The sequence below is a fragment of the Gossypium hirsutum genome, chromosome A07 (assembly GCF_007990345.1).
Source record: "Gossypium hirsutum isolate 1008001.06 chromosome A07, Gossypium_hirsutum_v2.1, whole genome shotgun sequence".
Lineage (NCBI taxonomy): Eukaryota > Viridiplantae > Streptophyta > Magnoliopsida > Malvales > Malvaceae > Gossypium > Gossypium hirsutum.
In genome coordinates, this window is record NC_053430.1 from 8187181 (window position 1) to 8209366 (window position 22186).

The 22186-nt window shown below is 33.3% G+C and overlaps 1 long non-coding RNA gene and 1 other non-coding gene across 2 annotated transcripts; both read left to right on the forward strand.

Moving 5' to 3' along the window:
* Nucleotides 1–3212: 3212 nt before the first annotated feature.
* Nucleotides 3213–4474, forward strand: LOC107926675 (uncharacterized). Its single transcript, XR_001692234.2, has 2 exons — nucleotides 3213–3381; nucleotides 3906–4474. It is a non-coding gene; the product is annotated as an uncharacterized lncRNA (long non-coding RNA).
* Nucleotides 4475–18750: 14276 nt separating this feature from the next.
* LOC121204074 (small nucleolar RNA R71) lies at nucleotides 18751–18857 on the forward strand. The gene has a single exon (XR_005899002.1). It is a non-coding gene; the product is annotated as a small nucleolar RNA R71 (small nucleolar RNA).
* The last annotated feature ends 3329 nt before the right edge of the window (nucleotides 18858–22186 follow it).

Sequence of the window (22186 nt, forward strand, 5' to 3'; positions counted from 1 at the left end):
GATTTAATAAAAATGAAACGAGAATAATATTATAATTTATAGCACTAAAAAAAAATAAAGACTTCCAAAAATAAAATTAAATAACTTAAAAATTGGTATAATTATATATTATTTATACGTATATAAAATCAAATTAGAAAAAAATAATTTTGATGTATGTATATAAATACATCAAAATATATAATCTCAAAGTAATTATATATTATTTTCTTAAAAATTTTACTTATCTAAAAATGCAAAACTTTATTTTAAAAAACCATAGGAAATTTTGCTTAAATATTTTATAAATCGTCAGCAAGTAATCAAATTTCAGAATCTTATATATATTAAAGCCAAAATCTTTGACAAAAGAAGAAGAAATTGAGCTATGTGGATCATCTAAATCGTGCCATGGTCTAATTTACTTGATTTTATTTTTAAAAATTTCATTATTTCACATTTTAATTTATTATATATATTACTACAAATATTTTCTTTCAATCATAAATACTTTATTTTTTTAAAAAAAATAGATAATTTATTAATAGATTGGAGTTAATTGTACATAGCATTATAAATTAAAATCAGAAGCCTTTTCTAACACCATGTTGACAACATTGAATTTCTTTCAACCCCAACCTTAACAAGGACAGCTATTCCCTTAAATTAATTGCTTATAGTTATTCTAATTTAATTACATGTAAAAGCTTTGTTACCAAATCTTAAAAAATAAAACCCTAAATTTATGTTTATAGATTTATATATTATAAATGAATATTCTTTAATATATAATATTGATGTAATTTATGAATGTATTATTTGTGGAAGTTTTTTACATGAGAGAATTTGAATATTTACAAGAATATATAAAACTATAAATGAAAGTAGCTTACAACATTCCCATGATGTGAGTAAAAAATTTATGTAACAAATATATTTGTTAAATATTTATGTAAAAATAAGATGAGGCTTTCGTTGATATGGTAAAGATAAATATTTAAAAGTTAATATGTGTCTATCAAATATCATCATATTTAAGATTTTATTGATTTTATGTAATACAAAAAGACTTTGAGGAATCAAGGAAAAAACCCAAAACACTTTCTCTCCTAACAAGATTCCAATTCTCTCTTACACTAACCATATTTCGAGCACTCGAATTTCAGTCATCTTAATTCTTCCATAACTTTTTGCCCTTCGAGGTGAACCATCATAACCTCCTCCTTGTATCAACAAGGAAGAATGGATTTTTTTTTTACATTTATTATTTTTGAAAAAAATAATTACAGCATGCAGTGGTTAAAAATTAAAAAAAGAAATCAATAATTTATTCATTTATTTTTTAAATAAATGTATTTACACATTAAAGTAAAAAAGAAGTAACTATAGACAAAGTTGTACAGTGAATATCAAACTAAATATAACTTAAGATTTGAATATTTATAATCAAAAAGTTATAAAATTTAAAATTTATTATCTTTAATATAATTTTCATTGAAATATATTTAAAGTAAATAAAAAGGAAAATAAAATATAATCAATTTGGGTTTATTATTATTTTAAAATTAAAATTACATTAAATAAAACAAATTGCATTTATTTAACAACACATAACAAAATTTTAAGGTTTCTATATGTTAAAATATAATTCACTATATAAATTTATTTTTATTTTTTGCAAGGGTGAATTCAATCTTTTTTAAAAAAAATTAGGATTGAATTATAAAATTTTAAAATATTAAAATATAATTTTATCATTTATTAATTTATAATTTCATTATTTTTAAAACAACTAAAATAGATTTTCCATTTTGGTAGCCACAGTGCAAATTTACCAGAACTAAAAGGTTAATGTAGTATATAAAGTTAGAAAGACAAAACGTGATAGGATAGAAAATGAAGCAGAGAAAAAGGTGGCTTAAACATTGGGCATGTATAGCACACACACATGGGGTTGAAGGAGAGGGCAATTAAGTGGGGGCAAAGACTAGAGCTGTCAATTGTCAACCATGATGACAGCATAATTAATTCGGCCGAATGGCCATCCCCCCTCCAAATTTGATTATCAAATTGATTAAATATCATGCAAACTGAACAACCAATTTCCAACTTTGAATGTGGACTTAAACATTGAAGCAAGTGATATTCAATTTAAAGCTGTGGGAATTGGACTCATTGTCATATTCAATTTAGCTTGCCTTACAAAAACTGCAACTGTTGGTCATCTTTTAGCTCCTAGAAATTGTTGAACACTTGGGTCTAACTCAACTCACATGGCTCATCAAACTAGTGTATTTCCAATTAAGGAAAAACAATCGATTTGGCTTCTAAAGATGTATTGGTGGATTGAATTTGGACATTCTAGCTCAGGTTGGGCCTCAATTGTACCTTGTTCCACAATAAACTAGAATAGAGGCAGGTCGAGCTGCAATTTGAGTTCATTTAACTCCAAAATTTTTAGGGTTGAATTCTCATTTGGACTAATGTTTATAGAGGTTCCTACATTAAGAGACGGGTTGTGTTTTTTTTTATAAAAAATGGACAAATTAATTTTTGTACGATAGAAAAAAAATACTATTTGACTCTTCCATTAAAAAATTCATCTATATATTTTGTTAAATGAAGATTTTAATTTTTCAAAATTTTTTTATCTAGGTCACCTTAAATGAAACAATGAAGTAAAAGTATCATAAAGGTTCCTCTATTTGGAGTTAGATTGTATTTTGCTTATCTAATAAAAAATTGGGCAAATTAATCTCCTTAGATAAAAAAGCAAACTGATTTTATGTTAAAAATGTAATCTATTTATACTTTTAAGTGATGATGTAACTAATGAAGCAACCAAAACAATGACAACTAGTGTGCCACATATATCTTATGTTAATGTAGCATGTCCCATCCCAAAAATTGGGTTAGCAGAATTAAGTAATTAAATCGTGCGCTCGAAAGATATATCGATATTAAAATTGTAGTAATTAGAAATAAAATTAATTAATTAGTCAATAATAATAAAAACAATCAGGTTAATAAATAAATGCTAATAGGGATTAAATTGAACCAATTCTAAATTAGAAGTCAAATGTATAAATTAAGAGTTCCAATTGAAAATGGAGCTATTAGAACAAGAGAGAAAATAGGAGGGGACGTGAGGTAAGTAGGTCAAATTTTAAATTTTGGTTGGTTATATAAGACCACCTACCTTCCTTTCCCTCCTCATTTTCACCCATTTTAAATCAAGAGTTTCCCCTCAAAATTCCCCATCCTTTTGATTTTTTTAGTATCCAAATACCTTTTCTTCTTCAATTTCAAAAGAAATCCATTCTTTCTCTTTTAATTTTCTATTAACATTTTGCTCGTTTTTGCTCAAATTGATCTAATTTCATGGAGATCTTCAAATTAAAGGTAAACATTTTGATTTCTTATGGTTTAAATATTTATTATGTGATTTCAATTCAAACTTTTACCGATCTAATCAAGAAAATCTAAGATCTAAGGTTTTAAAGCTTGATTTTGATTAAAAATGGTGGATCTTTTAGTAATGAGCTAAAAGATGGTTTTAAAACAATTATTAACTTATTTTGAGGTAATTAAGAGGTTTACAAACTTGATTTAACAAAACCTTAAAGAATTTTCATGGATCAAATGATTTTCTTCTTTGAGATGGAAGACAAACGTGATTTTTCGAAAAAAAGTTGATTTGTGAAATTGAATGGAATTAATGGTCCATATTTGCAATTAAACACTAGTTATGAGATTAGGAATTAAGAATTAGGGGTTTAACTGAGTTAAAAACAAAGTAATTTTAAGATTAAAGTTAGGCGAGGTGAGCTCGCCAGTTTTTAAGAATGCTGAGCTGCTGTTGGGTTGTTAGGAGGTTATTTTGTTGTGAATGCTAGTAATTTGTGTGTTTCATGTTATATGCAAAGCCTCTAAATGCAAAGGTGCGTCCATGAGCAAGGATAAGGGCAAGCAGAAGGTGATGTAGCTTCAGGAATCAACAACGAATTGCAAGTGAGTGTGTTTGCATATCGCATTTAAACACCAGTTCGCGTGTTCAAGAAAGTCCAAGATAGGCATGCGAACCTTGTTATATTTTTATGTGAGCCCTGATTTGTGACTTGCGAACCTTGATATCAAGTGTGAGTGCTATGTATATTGTGTGCAAGCCTATCCGATATGCGAGGTATTGATATGTACGATCCCTAAGTGACATGCGAACCCCATACATTGTGTGCAAACTTGTATGATTTATGTGAACCCCTTGCATGTGATATCCCTATCGCATATTATGCGAACCTTTACAATTGTGCGAGCTTATATGTGTGCGAGGCTTTGTATTATGCGAGCCTATATACAGCGCGAGCTCCATGTTGTGTGCGAGCCATATACTGAATGAGAGCCCTGAATATATGCGAACCCATATATGTATTGGGAGCCCTATTGTAATGTGAGTGGTGAATGTGTTAAAAAAAAGGATATATTGGCATTGTGAACACTTGAAATTGTTGGATATCATTGTGAACACTCAGGATTAATGTACGCTACGCTATGAACGTCACAAGTGAATAAATTTATAAATAGACCTAGAATTTATTCTGCTTAGGTCATATCCAATATACTATCAATCCAGTTAGTCACATCTATGTTTCTATCTTCAGGGAGTCATCCGAGCTGATGCCCAAGAGAAGCATTTTCCCATTTGGACTTGATAGGCAGCATATTAGTGATTTGCTCATTCCTGATTAGACTAAGGACATTTTTAGATCTATTTACTAATACAATCTATCTTTTCATATTAAGGTCTGGCCATATAATACCGCTTAATATTAGTTAAATATTAGATAACCAATGAGCCAATATTTGTTTCTGTGTTACTTTGCGTGCAAAAACTGTTAATGACATTATACAAAAAATGAAAAAAAAGAATATTTTATTAAACCAATTTTTTTCGAAAAATACAAGTATATAAAACGAATATACTACACTTAGGGCACTAGATCCAATATAGTATTATTTTATATATTTTTAAAAAATCATATGTAAAAATTTTAAAATAATTTATCATGTTATTTTCTATATTAACAAATATGATATTATTTAAAATTTTTACAAGATACTAATAATATCATTAAAATATTTTTATAAGGGTAAAATTATCATTTAAACATATTACTTACATATTATTCGATATTATTCTACATAACAATACTAATCCTTCATCATTCCATTCAATCAACCAAATAACTTAATAACTATTACATCTCTATTCAACTTCCATCCAAATAACTATTCAATTCCCATAAACACACTAGAAATGTTTAGTTAGTTTACTAAAAAACTACTCAACGAATATGGTAAAAAATGTATATCAATTAGACATTCATCAGTAATCCGAAAAAGCCAAAATAAATCTGCATTGAAAAATTACACATAATTTACACGAGATGATACTTGAACATAAGATCTCAAAGTTTTGAATGCCTCAATCTTACAATAAATTAATACAATTGTCTATATATTTATTAAATTTATAAACATATATATTTATTAAATTTATAAACATAGACAAACTAATATATGTTTAATATTTATTTTTTTCATACAATATAAATTATATAATACATAAAATATAAAATTTTAAAAATTAAAATTCAAAGAATAGATTTGCTCGGACAAATTTACTAGATATATGGAAATTGGAATGTGAACCATGGACTAATTTACCAGAAAAGGCCAATTTCCAAAAAAAATTATGGAAATGAGCCATCTATATTTACTAGAATGGCCTGTTTTTTGTAAAGCGCGCTGAGTTGGAGTCATTTTCAGGGGAAAACTAGAAAAGCGCGTCTAGCTCCGTGCTTTTTTCCCCTCTTACCTATAAATAGCGTCCACGTTAGCGCGTTTTACTAAAATGCTTCCACATAAGTATGCTTTTGTCCGTATTTTCTCAATGGTTTAATTATTAATTAGGGCTTAGGGTTTATGAAATTAGGGTTGTGGGAATTTTAAATTAGAGTTCAGAGTTTTTTAATTTGTAATTGTTTAGGTTTAGGGTTTTATTTATTTTTAGGTGTTTATTAACTATGGGTTGTAGTGCTTTATTTAATTTTTAGGGTTTAGGGGTTATAAAAAAATAATTTTGACAAGATGGGTTCTGAAAAAATAATTTGACGAGTTGAGTTTTGAAGAAATAATTTTGAAGAAAAAAAAAGCTACAAGCAGGATGCATAGTTAGCAAAACTATTGAAAATGCTTCCAACTAGACACCCTTTTCAGTACTACTGCTTCTAAAAAAATAAATTTGAAGAGATGATTCTAAAAAAATATCCTGAGATTCTCGAGATATCTAAAAGGTTTATGAAAAATGCCCCGACTAGTGGGGGTTGAGGTTTGTAGAAGAAAAACGTTGTAAGCAGGATGACTTGTCAGCAAAAGTACTGAAAACGCTTCCAACTGGATGCCCTTTTTAGTACTACTGTTGATAGTGCGTTCTACTTGGAGCGTTTTTCCTCTACAAATTTCGACCCCCACTATCTAGGGCATTTTACAGAAAGGAGTGGGATGTTATCCCTTAGGCTCTAAATGACCCATATTTCAGCCTCTGGTGGCAAAAGTTAGAACAATAGAGATTGAAGCAGTTTAGAAGAATAGAAGTTCGTAAGGAAGCTATAAGTTGATTTTTCGTGTTAATATTTATATGAAGCATTATATTTTTTGTATAATGTTTTTGTTTCAAATGTCTCTTGATAGATAATTTGGTTGAAAATGAGTGGACGAATTAATGCTATTATTTATTACGACGGTAAGATCTGTGACACCGAGAATGGCGTAATTTTTTTATTGGAGAACATAGCGCAACTGGCTTTTAACCAGAACATAGAGTTGGCACAACTTCGTAAAAGAATTAGGCAAAAAATCTTCGGATCTATGACAATGAGAGTTTTGTCTATTAAGTATTGTTTTTGTGCTTCGGTCGATCCCGTGAGATATGACTTATTTGATATCAAAGGTGCTCGGCACTTGGAGGCAATGGTGCAGACGTACCTCGACAGTGGATCACTGTCTCTTGAGTTATATGTGGAATTTTCAAGGCCGGATGAAAGACTTGCGACTTCAACATCTCTTCCTGTTCGAGAGGCTATAGCTATTGAAAATGTTGATAGTCCAACCACTTTATTAGAAAGTTCTCATTATGATATCCTAGAATCATCAATGGGAATACACTTATCAGTATCAGTCTTAGATTTCAATCACGGGAGGCAGAACATCGAACCATTGGGTTTTGGTGGTAGAATGGAATACATGACCCTTGCATGACACTCAGTTAATGGATGAGACATGACCTCTGAGTGACGACAAGTGACCAACATGATTATTTAATTGCAACACCCCTAACCTGTATCTGTCACCGGAATAAGGTTACGAGGCATTACTGAACTTATACATTAGCATTTGTACCAAAACCAATTCATAAATTTGCATTTCAAATCAAAATTTTTCAAATTTCATCAAAAAGTCCCTAATATGGGCCTACGAGTCCCAATACATGCTTTGGAAGTGGTTCGGGACTAAATTGGCAACTTTGGAAATTTATCCTTGAAGATAAGGGCACACGTTCGTGTGGCTTGGGACATGGTCGTGTGGCTAGCCCGTGGGGATCCCATGGCTGTAAGGCTAGCCCGTGTGGAATTCTAACTTGCAATTTCTTAAGTATCATAAGGGCAAACGGCCTGAGCACACGCCCATGTGGCTAGGTCGTGTGGTACACTAATTTTTCATCATTTTAAAACCATTTTCACTTGATTTTGACACATGACCATGCTTGAAACCTGTGTTCTTCACACGGCCAAGACACACGGCTGTGTCATTTGCCCGTGTATTATCCTGACTTCATATTTAAGGATGCAAGGGATACACGGTCATTTCACACGCCCGTGGACTGCCCGTGTGTCACACACGACCTAGACACATGCCTATGTTTCTCACCCGTGTGGACAAAAGAAGGCCATTTTCTAGCCCTATTTCTCACCCAAACTTAACCATTTTCCTGCATGAAAAATTATAAGTATATACCAACCAATTTAACCAATTTCCATCATTCAATCTAACATTTCCAACTTTTAAATATACCTTAAAGCTTACCTTTACATTGATTTGTAAATCATATTTTATGAAAGGTGATTTGTATTTTATTGAACATGAACATACCATATTACCTCAAAATACATATATTACTAGCCATTCCAATGGCTAGGTTGTAAACAAACATATTACTTCATCATTTGACCTCAAAAGCTTATACATGCCATTATAACAAAATAGGTTTATCATTTTTACCAAAATGAAGGGATTGATAGTGTGATGATAGCTCCGACCCAATTCCAACCTTCACGAGCTTTGAGCACTATAAAATAGGAAAAATATAAACCTAGTAAGCATTGATGCTTAGTAAGTTCATATAACCAAACTACACTTACCATTCTTATATATATAATAAGTAAATCACACATAGGGCAATTTATCCATCAATTTAGCAAACTAGCAAATATGGCCTATACACAATCATTCAACCAAATTGGTTAGTACAAAAACATTATTTTGCATAGATGAGATCATCATGTCATTTCTTCTTATTTCATTTGTTAATACATTTTCGTTGAATATTTGAATTTTCGATGGACCTTTCCTTTTCTAGTTGTACACCCGAGGTCACAATCCCTTTTCAAGTACTACACACGAAGTGTACATACCCTTTTCAATTTGTACACACAAAGTGCACATAACCTTTTCAAGTGTACACATATAGTGTACCTTTCCTTTTCAAGTGGTATACACAAAGTATACCTTTCCTTTTCATATGGTATACACAAAGTATACCTAACCTTTTCGATTGTACACATAAAGTGTACATAGCCTTTTCAAGTTGTACCCTTTCGGGATACATTTCCTTTTCATAATGAGATCAAAAGATTATCCTTTAGGGACAACCTTTATTACAACATATGCAAGATCTTATATTCACAGTAATCACTTGTCCAATCAGAAATCAATATTCAAATGTATTCATATAATATTTCATTATTTACATGTAAATCACAAATCAACATTGGTTTATTACTAGTACATACCAATTACAAATCATAATGCATATAATTCAACAATCAATTCAACATATTTACATGCTTAATTTAGTTATATGAACATACCTTGACAATCGATCATATTTACTAGTTTGAGACTTTTTCTTTCCCTCGATCTTTTTCTTTATTCGACACTTCCTGTTCTATATAAATAAATTTAATCATCAATTCTATGATTTTTACATTCAATCAAGCCTATTTCACATTTTAGGAAAAAGTACCATTTTGCCCTTAAACTTTTAATTAATTCCAATTTCGTCCGTAGGCTTGAAAATTGAAATTCATGCAATTTACTATTTATTCCAAGCTTATTCAAAATTCCAATATAACTTTACAGCACATGTATTTCATAAATTTTAGAATTTTTCCAAGAATTTCACTACTTTGCAATTTAGTCCCTACACATGTTTTCACTAAAAATCACTTTGTAAAAGTGATTTCTCTATTAATAACCTTTCATTTCCTATCATAAACTTTCAATTTACAGCATATTCATCCATGGGTAATTTTCTAAACTTTGATTTTCTTTCAATTTAATCACCCAAATAAAGAAATTAAGCTTTCCCGATCTAAAAAATATAAAAATCAATAAAAACGGGACATAGAACTTACCAAATCAAGCTTGAGAAATTTATTTTCTCTCTCCTAGGGTTTTTATGTATTTTATGAAGAAGTTGATGATATAAAATGGGTTTTATTCTGTTTAATCTTTTATCATATATTAATTTATTCATTTTCCAATTTTGTCCTTGCATCTTTTCAATTTTCCATGGATGAATCACTAAAAATATCTACATATTTTTCATCAATGGCCTAATTGCCATATAAGGACCTCACATTTTGAATTCTATAGCTATTTAATCCTTATAACTACTAGAATTCAACTTTGACATTTTATTCAATTTAGTCCTTTTTGCAATTAGACACATAATTGATAAAAATTTTCGATAAAAATTTTCATGCAACATTCCTATCATAATACCTATTATTTTATGAAATTTAAAAAATTTCATTTTTCAAACTCTGATTTGTTGTCCTGAAACCACAATTCCGATTTCAATAAAATTTGGCTGTTACAACTCTCCCCCCTTAAGGATTTTCGTCCTCGAAAGTCTTACCAGTGAAGAGATTCGGGTACTGTCTTTTCATGATATCTTCAGGTTCCCAAGTAGCTTCTTCAATTCCATGTTTCTGCCAAAGAACCTTTACCAATGCTATCTTTTTATTTCTCAACTCTTTTGTTTCCCGTGCTAAGATTTTAATTGGTTCCTCACTATATGTCATGTCGGGCTGAATTTCTACTTCTGTTGGAGAGATAACATGTGATGGATCCGATCGATACCGTCTTAACATTGACACATGAAAAACATTGTGAATTCTTTCAAGTTTTTGCGGTAAAGCTAACCGATAAACTACCGGTCCAATTATTTCAATGACCTCATATGGTCCAATAAACCGAGGACTTAATTTTTCCTTTACGGCCAAACCGGAGAACTTTCTTCCAGGGTGATACTTTCAAAAATAGCTTATCACCAATCTCATTGATCGCGTGATTTCGTGATAGGTTTTAAATATTTATAATTAATCGTTCTTGAAACTGACTATTATCTCGATGTAGGCAAGTGTACCTATCGAACAGTAGTAAAGTTTTAGCAAGACCGGATTGTTGAACCCAAAGGAACTAAAAGTACTAGTAATGATTGTCTTTTTATTATCTAGCCTAGGAATAAAGAGGTTTTGTTTTAACTAACTAATTATCTAAACTAAGAACTCACAGAGAATAGAATTGGAGAATTGCTTTTGGGAAAATCGATTGAATTAAGACAAAACCTAAGGAAAAAATCCACCTAGACTGCACTTGTTATTCTGGCTCCGAATCGGACGATTTATTCATTTAACTTGTTCTATAGAGATCCCTAAGTTATGTTATTATCCCTATTCAAGACTAATAACGTATAATCCCTAGATTGAATAATTGAGACCTTTCTCTAATTAACACCCTAGGGTTGCATTAACTCGATCTATGGATCTCCTTATTAGGTTTCACCCTAATTCGGCAAAATCTTGTCACCCTATGTCTAGGCGCGCAAACAACTCCGCTTAATTATGGAAAATGTACTATTAGACAGGGTCTATTCTTTCTCTGAATAAGAGCTTATCTTGAATTAGTATCCTGGGATATCAAAACAAGAACTAAAAACACATAATTAAGAACAAGTCAAATATTTATCATACAATTCAGAAAATAATAACAAGATTCGTCTTAGGTTTTATTCCCCTTAGGTATTTAGTGGATTTAGTTCATAACTACATAAGAAAACATCTCAGAATAATAAGAAATACAAAACATAAAGAAAACCCAAAACTCCTGAAGGGGAAATTTAGGAGAGTTCTTCAGTCTTGATGATGAATCCGGCTTCTGAGATGAATCAATCGGCTTCCTTGGAGTAATTCCTTACTCCCTATTCCGTGTGTCTTTTTTTCTTCCTCCTCTAGGGGGTATTTACAGGCTTTGGAATGCCTAAAAGCCTTCAAAATTAGCCTTTTCCGAATTGGACTCAACTTGGGCTCGGTAGGGACACACCTGTGTGACACACCCGTGTGCGATTATTTTAGGCCGTGCTCGAGCCTGCCAAATTAACACGGCCGTGTGGTATGCCCGTGTGAGGAGGTCCAGGTTGTGTTGATTTCGTACTTTGGCCCATTTTCTCTGTTTTTGGCCCGTTTCTCGTTCCTTTTGCTCCCCTATGCTCTCCTAAGTATAAAACATGAAATTAAAGTATTTGGAGTATGGGATTTACCAATTCTAATTGAAAATCATCCATAAAATGCGTTAAACATGGGGTAAAAATATGTATAAATTACGGTTTATCAAATACCTCCACACTTAAGCATTTGCTTGTCCTCAAGCAAAATTCTCAACTCATAATCAAAATAAATTCTTCTCAATTTATAATTTCTATCGATAATATCTCAAAATAATCCATAGGTAATCATACATTGAGAATTCAACTAAAAGAACATAAAACTTCCAAACATTCCAAGTTGAGTATTTAATCATGCAAACATAGGTATCTCCCCTCATCTAAGTAATTACCATTGATTCAAAATATCACAGAGTTTCACATCCTCACTATAGATTCACTCAAATCACTTGAGGTGTTTAAGGATAATAAATGAAGCACTCAATAGTCAATAATGAAAAGTCATTACCATAGGCTTGCATAAAAATCAAATCTTCACCACTATAAATTGAGATGAAATATTAATCAAAAGGTTTTTAGAAGGTTGTAACAAGGCTTGGTTAGGGGGTGTGGTCACAAGCTGAAAGAAAGGGTTAAAATCGAGATTGAATTGAAAAATTGCCTAACTAAAAAAAGGGTTAATCATCACTTGCGTACAAAAGGGCTTCTTCTCAGAATATGGAATTACTAATGTGTATACATTTTTTTTAAGAACAAGTCAAATAACATAGACTAACTATTAAAAACAAGACATAGCTAAGCAATTTATTCAACTCAAATCTCGACAAAAATAGGGATTAATTTAGTGGATTTCAATAATAATGGGTTAAGAGTTAATACTAAGGGTAATACAAGAAATGACTTGTTAGGCTCAAGGGGGTTTACTAGGGGTTAATCGTGGAGGTAGGCTTTTCACGGCATGAGTGGGTTAATCCTAAGTGCCTTAATCATTTTGACATATCAAATCAAATGGTGTGGTCTTGACATGCATAATCAAGCAAGTTTTAGAATAACAGTTCGATATTGACGCACTCAAAGCAATAATAAAAGTGAGCATGAAAGAATTAGTAAATACTCAAAAGGCTCAAAAATTTCACAAAAATTATGGCGTTTTGATGTTTAAAACTTGTGAATTCCAACTGAAAGTAATACCTAAACTTTGGGGAAACAACCTAAGATTTTAAATTCTTAAAAATCAACTTATCATGTTTGATTCTCTAATGTCTTAAAGTTCAAACAATCAATGCATAAATGCCTATGTTTTAATTCAAGAAATATCAATCAAAATCATAAATCAATCAAAATTTATCCTAAATACGATATGAGAGCTTTACATGAGAACAAGGCAGTCATTCAGGGATTTTTCTGATAATGAAATAAATACCCCCCACACTTAAGATATACATTGCCCTCAATGTACAAAGCTAGATATTAGAATATAAAAATAAGATATGGAGAGAAGTGAAACTTCCTGAGTGAAAAATGGATGAAATTCCTGGATTAGCGAGAGCGAGTTGTTGGAAATAAAGCTGGAGGACAAACATGATTCTGAAGAACAAAAGGAGAATTGGGGTAATAATTTGGTAGTAATCATAATGATAAGTCGTGTTAAAAAAAACAAAAGAATTTTCAAAAATTAATGAAAGAAAAATAAAAGAAGATAGATAATCTAATTTAATTTTTTTTTTCAAGTGGCACGGCCAGTTCACACGCCCGTGTGGATCTTGTCCAGCCCGTGTGGATCGTGTCTAGCCCGTGTTTGTTGCGAAGTGAGATATCGTCAGACGGCCTTAGGGAACGCCCGTGTGTCTAGGCCGTGTGGCTATATGATCATGTTACACGACCGTGTGTTATGTAGTTCGCTTCTCCCATGGTCGTGTAGCTTTGAGCATGCCCGTGTTATTTTGACAGTGTTGTCCACGGGTGGTAGACACGAGCGTGTTGCACGCCAATGTGCATTTGGTAGATTTGACCACGGCCAGGTCGCACGCCCGTGGCCACTTATCGCATTCCGTGTTAGGAAAGATAACTTTTACCCTGTTTTCGTACTGCCGTCTCGCACAACCGTGTTTTCGTTCGTGTTGGTCACACGACCTTAAGCACGGCTGTGTGATCGGCAGTATAGATTTGGGAACCTGTGCTTCAAAGACTCTGTTAGTGACCTAGATGTTTAAAAATTGAAATTTAAATAATTTAAAACTGTTAGTACTCAGGTTGCCTTTCGAGAAGCGCTTGTTTATAGTCTAAGCTCGACTGTTACCTTGTTGGTTTATTTAGGGCGATTTGTGGAGTCGTAGCTCCTCTCCATCGTGTTTAAAATTCTCATTGTTATAAAGTTTGAAACGGGGTTCATTTACTTTGAAAGTACCGTGTGATGGGTGACTTACCTCTATTGTGCCATATGACAGAACAGATTGAATTACGAAAGGTCCTGACCATTGTGATTTAAGTTTCCCAGGAAACAATTTGAGTCTTAAGTTGTATAGGAGGACAAGATCTCCAACTTCAAATTGTTTTCGTTGCTTTAAACGATTGTCATGGCGCTGCTTTATTGCTTCATTGTATAGGCGTGAGTTTTCGTATGCATTGGCTCGCCACTCATCAAGTTCATTCAGCTGCATCAACCTGTTTTTTCCTACAAGTTTGGGATCAAGGTTTAGAAATTTAATAGCCCAAAAAGCTCTATACTCTAGTTCGAATGGTAGATGACAACTTTTTCCATAAATAAGTTTGTACGGTGATGTCCCTATGGGGGTCTTAAGAGCATTTCTATAAGCCCATAAGGCATCATCTACTTTCATTGCCCAATCTTTTCTGTTTGATTCTATTGTTTTTTCAAGGATCTGTTTGATTTCTCGGTTTGCCACTTCAACTTGTCCATTAGTTTGAGGATGGTATGGGGTGGCTATTCTATGATGAACTCCATATTTCTTAAGAGTTTTTTCAAATTAGGTATTACAAAAATGAGTGCCCCCGTCACTGATAATTGCTCTAGGCGTTCCGAATCTCGAGAAGAGTTTCTTAAGGAAATGTATTACCACTCTAGCATCATTAGTAGGTAGAGCTTGGGCTTCCACCCATTTGGACATATAATCAACTGCTACTAAGAAGTATTTATTCCCAAATGAACTAGGGAATGGGCCCATGAAATCGATACCCCAAACGTCAAATATTTCACATGAAAGCATATAGTTTTGAGGCATTTCATCACTTTTAGATATGTTACTTGTCCGTTGGCATTTGTCACAGGAAATAACGTACCTATTAGCGTCTTTAAATAATGAGGGCCAGTAAAAACCTGATTCAAGTATTTTATGTTCGGTCTTAGTTCCATTATAGTGTCCTCCAGTTGGCCCTGAGTGGAATGTTCCAGTATTTTTGATGTTTCTGATCTTGTAACGCATCTTCTAATGACTTTATCTGCACATCTGCAGAAAAGAAAGGGGTCGTCTTAAAAGTAGCTTTTCACATCATTAAAGAATCACTTCTTTTGCTGGTGTGTTAACCCTTTTGGGATAATGGTAGGGCTAAAAAATTCGCGATGTCTGCAAACTAAGGTACCTTGGAGTCAGATATAGTGAAAATTTGTTCTTTAGGAAACGAATCATTTATTTCAACTTCATCTAGTTTTTTGGTATTGGAGTTCTCAAGCCTGGACAGATGATCAACCGTGAGATTTCAGCTCCTTTCTTATCCTAAATTTCCAAGTCAAATTCCTGCAATAGGAGAATCCATCGAATAAGTCGAGGTTTTGCATCAGTTTTAGTTAAAAGGTAGCGAAGGGCGGAATGGTCAGTGTAAACAACAACTTTAGACAATATGAGATATGATCGAAATTTATCAAATACAAAAACCACAGCTAGCAATTCTTTTTTCGTAGTAGTATAACTCTCTTATGCAGTTGTCAAAGTTTTGCTAGCATAATAGATAGGTTGAAAATGCTTGTCTCTTCGCTGTCCCAATACTGCACCTACTGCAAAATCACCCGCATCACACTTTAATTCAAATGGTAAGTTCCAGTCAGGTGCAATTATGATTGAAGCATTAATTAATTTATCCTTTAAAGTATTAAATGCTTATAAACATTCCTGATTGAAATTAAAAGGTATATCTTTTTCTAGCAATTTGGTTAAAGGCTTAGCTATTTTAGAAAAATCCTTAATAAATCTTCTATAAAAACCAGCATGTCCTAAAAAACTTCTAATAGCCTTAACCGAACTAGGAGGGGGTAATTTTTCGATTGTTTCTATTTTAGATTTGTCCACTTCAATCCCTTTACTGGAAATTTTATGCCCTAATACAATACCTTCTTGAACCATGAAGTGACATTTCTCCCAGTTAAGGACAAGGTTCGTTTCCTCACATCTTATTAAAACTCGTTTTAAATTTTTAAGGCAGAGATGGAAAGGGTTACCGAATACCGAGAAATCATCCATAAATACTTCCATGATATCTTCCACGAGTTCGTCAAAGATGACCATCATACAGCGCTAAAAAGTGGCAGGAGCATTACATAATCCAAAAGGCATTCTACGATAAGCAAACGTATCATATGGGCATGTGAATGTCGTTTTTTTCTTGATCTTCAGGAGCTATTGGGATCTGGAAGTAACCAGAGAGTCCGTCTAGAAAGCAGTAGTACATATGCCCAGATAATCTTTCCAACATTTGGTTAATGAATGGAAAGGGGTAGTGATCTTTTCTTGTGGCATCATTCAGTTTCCTGTAGTCAATGCAAACTCTCCATCCTGTAACTATCCTTGTTAGGATTAATTCATTCTTCTCGTTGGTCACAACCGTCATGCCTCTTTTCTTAGGGACAACCTGCACTGGACTTACCCAAGAACTGTCAGAAATAGGATAAATAATTCCAGCATCTAGAAGTTTAATTACCTCAGCTTTAACAACTTCCTTCATGTTGGGGTTTAGTCGTCTTTGAGCTTGCACACACGGCTTATATTCATCTTTCATCAAAATTTTATGGGTGCAAAAAGAAGGGTTGATTCCTTTAATGTCAGAAATTTTCCAAGCTATGGCCTTTTTATGTTCTTTTAATACTTGGATTAATTCATCTTTCTCCTTGGGTTGCAAGTTAGAAGCAATAATAACTGGTAATGTAGAATTATTTCGTATTCCAAGTGGTTTGTTAATTGTTTAAGTTCCAGTTTGGGAGGCTCCTCAATAGAAGGTTTTTACTTAAGTTCATCATTTATCTTAATGCACTCATACTCTACTTGTCTTGACGAATGCTCAGTAGGTTTATTATCTGTCTCCTCTTCTTGAGCTGGATACAGTTCTGTCGTCTCATTCTGTACAATTTCCTAAAAAAAGTCTTGAGTAATATGATCTATAGAGTCAATAAAATAACATGAATCATCCTGTTCCTTAGAGAACCTCATAGCATCATAAATTTTAAAGATAATCTCCTCGTCACCTACTCTAAGTACCAATTTATCGTCACCCACATCGATTACAGCCCTAGCAGTGGCTAAAAATAGGCGCCCTAAAATTAAAGGTACTTCCACATCTTCATCCATGTTAAGCACAACAAAATCAACAAGAAATATGAATTTATCTACTTTCAGAAGTACGTCTTCTATAATACCCCTAGGGTATTTAACAGATCTATCAGCTAATTGAATACTCATCCTAGTAGGTTTAGGTTCCCAAGACCAAGTTGTTTGAACATTTTATATGGCATCAAATTAATGCTAGCGCCTAAATCAGCTAATGCTTTCTCAACATTTAGACTACCAATTAAGCAAGGGATAGTAAAACTTCCTCGATCTTTCAGTTTAGTTGGCAACTTGTTTTGGAGTATAGCTGAGCACTCCTCATTGAGTTCTACTGTAGATAAGTCCTCGAACTTTTTTTTATTTGTTAGAAGCTCCTTCAAAAATTTTGCGTATGTAGGCATCTGCGAGATGGCTTCAACAAAAGGTAAGTTGATATGTAATTGCTTAAAAAGTTTAAGAACCTTGTCGAATTGTGTATCAATGCGATCTTTTTTCAATTTTGCTTGGTATGGAACTGGTGGTTTATATTCCTTCGGCACTGGTTTATCACTATTTTCAGGTTTTTCTTCCTCCCTTTCGCTTACCACGACTTCTTGTACTAGCTTCTTTTCAGATTTCGTTAACACTTTCCCACTCCTTAATGTAACTGCTTTTACATGCTGTTTTGATTTGGTGTTACTAAGTAAACTTCCTAGTGGTCTTTCCGAAATTAGTTTGGACAGTTGGCCTATCTGAGTTTCAAGCCCTTGGATCGACGCTTGTTGATTTTTAAGTGCTGTCTCGGTGTTCTAAAAATGAGTTTCTGACACCGATATAAACTTTGAGAGCATCTCTTCAAGGTTCGGCTTCTTTTCCTGTCGATAAGGTGGTTGTTGGTAGCCCGGAGGTGGTCGCTGATTTCCTTGGCCTCCCCATGAAAAATTTGGGTGGTTCCTCCAACCTGCATTACAAGTGTTACTATATGGATTGTTTTGAGGTCAAAGATTATTATCCATGTAATTTAATTGCTCGTTATCCATGTTGTGGCTATCAGGTTGATATTTCGAATAGCTTGTTCCACCTCTACTTGCTTCGCACTGCATTACTGGGTGAACCTGTGAAGAACCAATAAAACCGTCAATTTTCTTATTCAAGAGTTCTACCTGATTAGAGAGCATGGTGACCGAATTGACGTTATAAACACTGGCTGTTTTCGTTGGCTTTGTCCTCATGACTTGCCACTGATAGTTATTCAATGACATCTCCTCCATAAACTCATAAGCATCTTCAGGTGTTTTATTATTGCTGGTTCCGCCAGCAGCTGTGTCAACCATTTGCCAAGTCGAAGGATTCAGGCCATTATGGAATGTTTGAACCTGAAGCCAAAGCGGTAACCCATGGTGAGGGCACTTTCTCAAAAGATCATTGTATCTCTCCCATGCATCGTAGAATGTTTCTAAATCCATCTGTACAAAAGTAGAGATATCATTACGTAATTTAGCCGTTTTAGCCGGCGGAAAATATTTTAGTAAAAAATTTTCGGTCATTTGTTCCCAAGTAGTAATTGACTCTAGTGGTAACGAGTTCAACCACTGTTTAGCTTTGTTCCTCAATAAAAAAAGGGAATAACCGAAGAAGAATCGCATTTTCAGAAACACGATTAATTTTAAATGTATCGGAGAATTCCAGGAAATTGGCCAAGTGATTGTTTGGATCCTCATCCTGCAACCCATCAAACTGAACAAATTGCTGTATCATTTGAATAGTGTTAGGTTTTAGTTCAAAGTTATTTGCAGCAATAGCAGGCCTAACTATGTTCGACTCAGTTCCTGTTAAAGAAGGTTTAGCATAATCATACATAGTGCGTGGAGCAGGATTTTGATTAACCGCAATCACAGGAGGTAGCTGATTGTTGGTTTTCGGCCATCTCTTCGGTTGGGGGTTGAGTATCGTCTTCTTGCTCGTTCTTTATGTATTTTAGGCTTCGCTTTATTTCTCTTTGGTTTCTGTGAACTGTGCGATCGATTTCTTCGTCAAAAAGTAGTGGTCCTGATGGGTTTCTTCTAGTCATAAACTATAAAAACCTGCCAGAAGAAAGAAAAAAATTAGTAAATTAGAATAAAATTAAAAATAAAATTAAACTACAAGAAAAATAAATGGCTAAAGTAATAAAAATTGAGTGTTCCTAATATTTTAGTTCCCCGGTAACGGTGCCAAAAACTTGATCGCGTGATTTCGTGATAGGTTTTAAATATTTATAATTAATCGTTTTTGAAACTAACTATTATCGCGATGTAGGCAAGTGTACCTATCGAACAGTAGTAAAGTTTTAGCAAGAGCAGATTGTCGAACCCAAAGGAACTAAAAGTACTAGTAATGACTGTCTTTTTATTATCTAGCCTAGGAATAAAGAGGTTTTGTTTTAACTAACTAATTATCTAAACTAAGAACTCATAGATAATAGAATTGGGGAATTACTTTTGAGAAAATCGATTGAATTAAGACAATACCTAAGGAAAAAATCCACCTAGACTGCACTTGTTATTCTGGCTCCGAATCGGACGATTTATTCTTTTAACTTGTTCTGTAGAGATCCCTAAATTATTTTATTATCCCTATTGAAGACTAATAACGTCTAAGCTCTAGATTGAATAATTGAGACCTTTCTCTAATTAACATCTTAGGGTTGCATTAACTTGATCTATGGATCCCCTTATTAGGTTTCACCCTAATCCGGCAAAATCTTGTCACCCTATGTCTAGACGCGCAAACAACTTCGCTTAATTATGGCAAATGTACTCTTAGACAGGCTCTATTCTTCCTCTGAATAAGAGCTTATCTTGAATCAGTATCCTGGGATATCAAAACAAAAATTAATAACACATAATTAAGAACAAGTCAAATATTTATCATACAATTTAGAAAATAATAACAAGATTCGTCTTAGGTTTTATTCCCCTTAGGTATTTAGGGGATTTAGTTCATAACTAGATAAGAAAAAATCTCAGAATAATAAAGAATACAAAACATAAAGAAAACCCAAAACTCCTGAAGGTGAAATTGAGGATCTCTTCAGTCTTGATGATGAATCCGGTTTCTGAGAGAAATCAATCGGCTTTCTTGGAGTAATTCCTTACTTCCAATTCTGTGTGTCTTCTTTTCTTTCTCCTCTAGTGTGTATTTATAGGCTTTGGAATGCCTAAGATCCCTCAAAATTAGCATTTTTTCTGAATTGGACTCAACTTGGGCTCGGCAGGGACACGCCCGTGTGCAATTATTTCAGGCCGTGCTCGAGCTTGCCAAATTGACACGGCCGTGTGGTATGCCCGTGTGAGGAGGTCTAGGCCGTGTTGATTTCGTACTTTGACCCATTTTCTCCGTTTTTGGCCCGTTTCTCGTTGCTTTTGCTCTCCTATGCTCTCTTAATTATAAAACATGAAATTAAAGCATTAGGAGCATCGAATTCACCAATTCTAATGGAAAATCATCCATAAAATGCGTTAAACATGGGGTAAAAATATGTATAAATTACGGTTTATCACTCATACTCAATTTCTTTTCTTTTAAGATCAGCATAAGACTTTTGTCTGTCTGAAGCTGCTTTCAGGCTGTCTTGTATCACCTTTACCTTTTTTTTTCAGTTTCCCAAATTAAATTAACCGCATGAATCTTCTTTTCACTGAGCTCTGTCCAGTACAATGGTGTTTTACGTTTCCGACCATACAAAGCTTCATACGGTGCCATGTTAACACTGGATTGGTAGCTATTATTATAAGCAAATTCAATCAGAGGTAAGTACCTTTCCCAGTTACCTTTAAATTCAAGCACACAACACTGTAACCTGTCTTCTAAAATCTGGATCACCTATTCTGACTGATCATCAGTTTGGGGATGAAATCCAGTACTAAAATGCAACTGTATCCCCAGTGCTTCTTGTAATTTATACCAAAATCGGGATGTAAACCGAGGATCTCTATCAGAGATAATTGAAACCGATATACCATGCAATCTAACAATTTCAGAGACAAACAATTCGGCTAATTTATCAAATGAAAAGTCCTTACGTACCGGTATGAATTGTGCCGACGTTGTTAACCAGTCAACAACTACCCAAATGACATCTTTCTTTCTTGGTGACATAGGCTATCCCATTACAAAGTCCATGGTAATCTTTTCCCATTTCCACTCCGGTATATTAATTAGCTGTAATAACCCTCAAGGCACCTGATGCTCAGCTTTCACTTGTTGACATATTAAACATTTAGCTACGAATTCAGAAATATCTCTATTCATTCCCAGCCACCAATACATCTTTTTCAAATCATTATACATTTTATTACTACCGGGATGAATTAACATTGTACCATTATGAGCTTCATATAAAATCTTTTGTTCCAGTTCTGAGTTCTTCGGAACACATATTCTGTTTTTAAACAACAAGCAATCATCAGACCCAATTTGAAACTCTGAATCATAATTCTTTTGACATTACTCCTGTTTAAGTTGCAACTCGTTGTCACTCTTTTGTGCTTCATAGATTTGTTGTATAAATGTCAGTCTAGCTTTCAATTCAGCTATAACTGAACCATCATTTGAACAAGATAACTGAGTGTTCATTGCTCTTAAGGCAAACAAAGATTTCCTGCTCACTGCATCTGCCACTACATTGGCTTTTCCAAAGTGATAGTCAATAATCAAATCATAATCCTTTATTAACTCGAGCCACCTGCGTTGCCTCAAATTCAAGTCTTTCTGTGTCATTAAATACTTCAGACTTTTATGGTTAGTGTAAATATGACATTTTTCACCATATAAATAATGTCGCTAT